The sequence below is a fragment of the Balaenoptera ricei genome, chromosome 13 (assembly GCF_028023285.1).
Source record: "Balaenoptera ricei isolate mBalRic1 chromosome 13, mBalRic1.hap2, whole genome shotgun sequence".
Lineage (NCBI taxonomy): Eukaryota > Metazoa > Chordata > Mammalia > Artiodactyla > Balaenopteridae > Balaenoptera > Balaenoptera ricei.
This window is the reverse complement of record NC_082651.1, coordinates 51,551,180-51,558,084: the sequence shown is the minus strand read 5'-3', so window position 1 is coordinate 51,558,084 and position 6,905 is coordinate 51,551,180. Positions and strand designations below refer to the sequence as shown.

Sequence of the window (6,905 nt, the reverse complement as noted above, 5' to 3'; positions counted from 1 at the left end):
TTTGAAGCCGTTCAGCATTAAATCCTCACAACAATCCCAACTTATTACTGTTATCCCCAATTTTCAGATGAGAAAATTGAAGAACAGAGAAGTTAAGGGACCTAGTAGTCAGTGTCAGAGCTATGATTCAGACATAGGCATCTGACTCAGGAGTCTGTGCACATAAACTCGATGCTATCCTGCCTCCAGAATGGAAGCATCTTCCAAGAAGTGCTTTTACTTTCAATCCTTTAGTTGCCTTTACTTTCCAAATTCCCTTTGAGACAGGCAGAGCCAAGGTTACCCATTTCGTGGAGACACCAGACCTACACGACTTAATTGAGTCACAGAATTAATCAGTGATTGGACACAGAATGGAACCTAATACAACACACAGCACAGATCTTTACAATTCAACCAAGCAGACAAAAAACCAACAGACTCAAATCTGTTCCTGATCAGCAGACACCTGGACATGTTGGACAAGTGCGGGAGGTGACTGCTAAGCTCAGCCCCATTATGGCCCCAAGGCACATCGCCTCCTTCCTCTAATTCATCCTGAGCAAGGCATTGAACCCATCTGGGCTTCCGTCTAGGAGCAATGACATGACTCAATTCATTTCGAGGATAAAACAATAATAAATATTTGCATTATCCTTAATCATTTCCAAAACATTTCAAACACATCATCTCCTTTAGTCCTCCTAACAGCACTATGAAGGAAGTTTTGTAGTGTTCATTCTAGAGATGGAGAAACCAAGACTCACAAAATTTGTCATCTATCCAGTCCCATGCATAACTCAGTCTTAATGTTTGATCCTGCGCTCTCTCCACTGTGCTCTTGCAATTGTATTCTGGTTCAAGATCCAGCAGCCGAAGACCATGGTCAAAGAGAAGGCTGGGGAAATCTGGACCTGCCATCAAACCAGGGACTGTTCATCCCCAACACTTCAATGCTTCATTGCCAATTAAAAAGAATGTTGATTTCCATTATTTAACCAAATAGGATCCATTCCATGAACATTCCAACTGCTAATCAGACTTGATGAATCACAAAAGGACATTGTTTTCCACATTTTTAATCTGTTCTGCTGGACTCCCAACCCACTGGTGAAAACTTTGAGGGACCCCAAGATGCCAGTGGTCAACTTGTGCAAATCAAGTGTTTTGTGATCAAAAGACTGAACTACTCTAATATCCAACTTTTTTTTGTAATTGAAACACCACTGGCCACCAAAATCTAATGGTTCTTTATATTATTAGGTCATTTATTACCCCCAGCAACCCTGTGAGGTGGATACTACTATTATCCCCATCTTTCTTACAGATAAGAAAACTGAGGCACAGAGAGATTAAGTGACCTGTTAGTCAATGTCAGAGCTGTAATTCAGGACTCTGATTTGGTGGACTCCGGAATGCTCAGTTAGACAGAACTTCTTCAGTACAATTCTCTAGGATTTGAGTTGAGGGTTTGGGGATAGAGAATGTTTTGTTCTACTTTTTAAGTTTCACTATTTATCAATAGAGTTTATCACCATATCTTATCACTACAGTGGCTCATAAGGAGACCTCTCCCCACTCCCATTAAAATAGAAATCTTCTTGGAAGGGCCAATGTCTAAAACCCTTATCAGTTATGAAGTAATAAAAAATAAGAGAAATAAGAAAAAGTATAGCCTCTGGAGAGACTTGGCAATGCCTGGAGGTGACAAAAGGAAGAGAAAGAATAGATAGTAGAGGTGAAAGTTTTCCAAAAACAAATGTTACCTCTATTCTCTACCCCAGCTCTTTACAGCATAGCACATATCTCTATGAATGAACATTCTACTTACCAACTAGAAAAACACAGAAGCTGTGACTGAGTGAGTCCAAAGATGCAAAGTCCAAAGACCTGACTCTGTCTTCCCCTCCAAGCCAGGTGAGTTGCTATCCTTCTAAACTCTTGGCCTCCACAAGATCATCCCCTACCCCTGATGTAAAGACATGTCACCATGCCTCCGGTGGCAGCCTTCCCAATCTTAGATGGCCAGGCCCAATCTTGCAGCCCACCCCTCAGCAGACCTGGTCTTCCTGGAGAACCCCACAAAGAGGGCATCCCACGTTTTCAGCTGCTGCTGCCAATTACCCAACACTTCTTTTTCTACTTCTTGGTAGTTTTTTATCAGGCTATCTTATTTCCATGTATATGGGCCACTCAAATACTTTTTTGAACAAGGCAAAATGTTAGTAAGTATAAAAGTAAATAAGGCTGCCGAAGAACCGACAAGACGGCAGAAGTGGAGCAGAGGAAGCAGACCTTCCGCAAGTTCACCTGCCGCAGCGTGGACCCTGATCAGACATTGGATGTGTTCTACCAGCAGCTTATGCAGCTGCACAGCGCACGACAGCATCAGATGCTGAACAGAGGCCTGTGGAGGGAGCAGCATCCCTGCAGAAGTGCCTGCGCGAGGCCCAGAAGGAGGGCGCCGCCCAAGGAGAAGCCGGAGGTGGTGAACACACACCTGCGGGTCATGATCATTCTGCCTGAGAAGGTGGGCAGCATGGTGGGCATCTACAACCACAAGACCTTCAACCAGGTGGAAATCAAGCCTGAGATGATCGGTCACTGCCTAGGCATGTTCTGAATCACCTACAAACCTGTGAAGCAGGGCCGGGGGCCACTCACTCCTCCTGCTTCATCCCCCTCAAGTAGCCTGCTTGGCCAACCCAGGCACAGACTTCTCTTTTTTTAAAAAAAAAAAAAAAGGTAAATAGGTAAGTAAATCACACCACCAATAAAGGCAGAAGTAATAATAATAGCAATAATCACAGCAACAACCATGTATGAAGTGCTTCCTGCATGCCCTGTACTTTCCATACCTGATTGCATTTCATCTTCTCAACATGCCTTCAAGGTAAGTATATTTTACAGATGGGAAAACCAAGGCTTAAAAGCATTAAGTAACATGCCCACATCAATCAAGAACTACTAATGCCCAGTTCCACCTGCAGGTCTGTCTCTCTCCAAAGCCCAGGCCCTTTACTAATATCCTAGACTCCTTGATCCACTCTACAGCCAGGTAGGCTTTGCATATAGGAGTAGATTTCTCTGTTTTGTTTCTACCGTATTACACTGGTGGGGTCTAGAGAGGTTTACTCCCCTGCCCAAGGTCTCATGGTGGTGTGGACAGAAACAGAGCCTCACATCCTCTGATTTCTACTAAAAACACTCATTCCCCTCTACCCTGATGCCATATACACTCCCCTGCCTATCCAACTGGCCCTGCCTGACATCTCCCACAGTGGCCTGGGGTTAGGGACTGCACGTGTCTCTCAATAGACAACATGCTCAAAGTGCCCTCCCTTCCCATGCCCCTTTGAAGCCCTGGAAGGAACACATAGTGATCCACTCCTATCCAGATTCCCAGCTGCTGAGGCCCACGGGCTCATGTCAAGAGCTCTGGGGATCTACATCTACCCAGAGCATCTGAGAAAGAGCCCCTGCTCCAAGATCCCAGGTGTGGTCACAGGAGGGTATTTTCTGCTAAGACCCACCCAGCCCTGCCAGCAGTGCCCATGCTGGGCAGCAACCACTCTAAGCACAAGAAGAATCAAGTCTCTACTCTGCCCTAACAAGCTCTTTCAAGTCTCTCGGCCTCCCTTTTATCCTTCATAAGGCTTAGCAGGCTGCTCCAAGGGCAGTCCAGTAACAAGCCCCAGGGCATTACTAGGGAGCTTTTTAGAATTGCAGGCTTTCCAGCCCCAGCCCAGGACTGCTGCATTCAATTGTGCACTTTTAATAAGATCTCTAGGTGATTCGTGTGAACAGTAAAGTTTGAGATACACCAGCTGAGACCATCTCCATGTCCTTCCCAAGACCTAAATTCTGAGATTCTCAAAAGGCGGCTCGTGGCTCAATTTCCAGACCTCAGGGTTGAGATGCCTCTTGGAACTGGGGGAATCCAAGCATCTAATCAGGAGTGGTCAGAAGCGGAGTCACAGAAGGCGTCTGTGAAACCCAAGCCCTTGGACAGGCAATGCGGGACCAAGGAGCGGGCGAAGGAGCCGGTTCATTTTTTCCATAGGCACGCTGTGTGTGCCAGCTGAGGTCTTTAATGTAAACCCTCCTGTGCTCCGACCTAAACAATGAGCGTAATTATGGGCTGGCTTACCCTCTTCAGATGCAGGGCTCGGAGTCGGCCCTCCACAGGGTCCTGCAGGAGGTCCTGTTTCTGAGTCAGGGGGGGCCCTCTGGTTAACCAGAGCAGACCCGACTCTGAGGGGCAAAGTTGACATACCAGCATAATTACACGTAGGTTGACCATATTTACTGCAACTCTGTTGTTCTAGAATTTCAAACAAAGACTGAATCCTAGGAAAACACACCGCTAAAGAGAAGCAGATTGTCCTGAGTGATTTATTGAAGAACAAAAGCGAGGGGAAGAAAGAGAAGAGGATTATCAGAGACTCGCACATACTTCCCTTTCCCCTGCCTGGTCTAAGGAGAACACGCAGTGACCACCGCTTTCCCACCCTCCCCAACGGAAAGGCCTCAAAACACTGACATTTTGCTTTTTCTAAGGCATGCTTTCACGTGGCCACATCAAATCCCTTAACCCCATCCAGACTCATCAGAAGAGAGCAGGCAGGAGCACTCTCAGGACAGAGATCCCCCCTTCCCTTCTGACTCACTTCACTCTCCCCCCACACCCTCCTACAGGACATACACTTCCATCTCATACAGATCCATTGCAAATGAACAGAAAATCAACCAAGGCTGGAATTCGGCTTTAGAGAAGCCAAAACATCAGGTCAGGCGTGTGACTGGCCTTTAACTTTGGGAGGTTACGGAAGGCTTTGAATAGCTGCCAGCACTGTTTGGCCTCAGCTCGGTCCCATGTAAATACATAACTGTTATGGAAAGCAGTGGCATTTCCAACGCACAATTCAGAGCTTTCACTGACCCAGCAATGACGGGAGGGGGCAGTTGGAAATCTGCACCGTTAGGAAACAGCACCTCCCCCCCAAAATTAAAACCTCTATATATGCAATTTAGGTGACTCTGAGATCAGGGCCACAGGGATCTCAGGGCCCTTGCTTGTAGTTGCCACCCGGTTAGGGACTGAATTTTCATGCGTTGAAGCCCTAGCCCTCAATGTGACTGAATCTGGAGGTAGGGTTTTTAGGAAGGTAATTAACGTTCAATGAGGTCATAAACATGGGACCCTAATCTGGTAGGATTTATGTCTTTATAAGAAGAACAAGAGATCTCTTTTTCTCCATGTACACACAGAGAAGAAGCCATGTGATGACACAATGAGAAGGCATCTACCAATCCAGGAAGAGAGGTCTCACTAGAAATCAGCTCTGACAGAACCTTCATCTTAGACTTCCAGCCTCCAGAACTGCGAGAAAATAAACTTCTGTTGTTTAGGCCTCCCAGTCTGTGATACTTTATTACGGCAGCACTAGTGAACTAATACATACACCACCCCCACGCCAACACATACACACACACAATTACAATTATAACTCCTCAGCCAGGGAAGGCTTATCGAGTGCCTACCAAGTGCCCGGCAAAAGAAACAGGAGATAGGCTTCCTGTCCTCATAGAGCTCAGGACATCTTTGGTGAGACAAGATCAACCCTGAAAAACAATTGGAACAATACAAGAGGGGATTCCGGTGGAGCAGAGCAGCTGACAGACCATTATGTAACAGGGTCACCAGGTAGGAAGCAGAGAATCATTCATTACAAAGGTACATGATAGTTACTGGAAGTTTCTTTGTTTTCTTTTTTTAAGTTGCTCTAAGATATTTTGCTTAGAAAGTCCCCAAACCTTCATCCTTGCCCATCAGGAAGAAAGAGTGGGTTTCCTGGCCAAAGTTCCAGGGCAGGGTCTTGAAATTCCTAATCCTGCACCCTGTCAAGATGGTTGTTTGCCACATCTCATTGCCTGGAGCTCAAAAGGAGTTACATGCTCCTGGGCCATGTGGTGCCACACAGATGAAGAAATAGCAAGTGATTGGGCTAATTAACCTATTTACACACACTCATAAAATTGTGAAAGAACCTTTTGCAAAACTACACATGTTGTTACTGTTCAAATGTCAGAAAAAGAACACAGAATCACGATAGGATTCAGGTCCTACCAGATGTTCACAAAGGTTAAGCTCTGCTGAATGGCAAATTCCAAACTTGGTCAGTTAGAAACTCTATGGGCTTAACTCCCTCTCCAATCCTGCACTCTTCCTAGTGACACCACTTGAAATCTCCAAGCCTGAGCAAAGGACAGGGTCTGACGTCAGAAGCCCTAAGATAGAATATGGACACCTACCACAGGAGACACCCCCGGTGGGATGGGGCACTCAGGATTGTTTTGAGCAGGGAAAGAACAAGTGGGATTTTTCACAAGTTCACCAGAGATTTATGCCACAACTTCAAAGTGGGCTGGATGTATTACAGCCCAGACAAAGGAGGGAGGCATGGGATAGAAGAAAAGCAATAGAAAAGATCCTGGACATTTACCAAATTGTCTTGAAGAACAGCAGCTTTCTTTTTTGTGGGCCTCATCCACCCCCACTTTGGTTCTGTGGTTCCAGCAGCCCATCACAGTCATTTATCCTCTTGCCAGAGAAGTGGGCTTGTGACCAGGATTGAGCCAATCAGTTTCCCCATCCCGTTCATTGATCCGAGGATTGGCATTGGACTGACCAGGGAAATCAGGATTCATTCCCAAGAGGAAGAAAAAACATTTTCTGCTCTGGTTACACGAACCAATAAACATCCTACACGTCCTTCCTTCTCAAGCTGGTCCCAGTGCTGATTCTGTTATGTACAATCAGAGGACTCATAACTAATGCAGGAAGCATGTGGACTCTCTCTCACCAGTTGCTTTCTGGTTTGTATCAGACCACCAACCTGTGTCTAGTCCTAGAGGACACCCTA

At 46.0% G+C, this 6,905-nt stretch overlaps 1 pseudogene; it reads left to right on the top strand.

The window, feature by feature from the left end:
• Positions 1-454: 454 nt before the first annotated feature.
• LOC132376744 (small ribosomal subunit protein uS19-like) lies at positions 455-2,670 on the top strand (annotated as a pseudogene).
• The last annotated feature ends 4,235 nt before the right edge of the window (positions 2,671-6,905 follow it).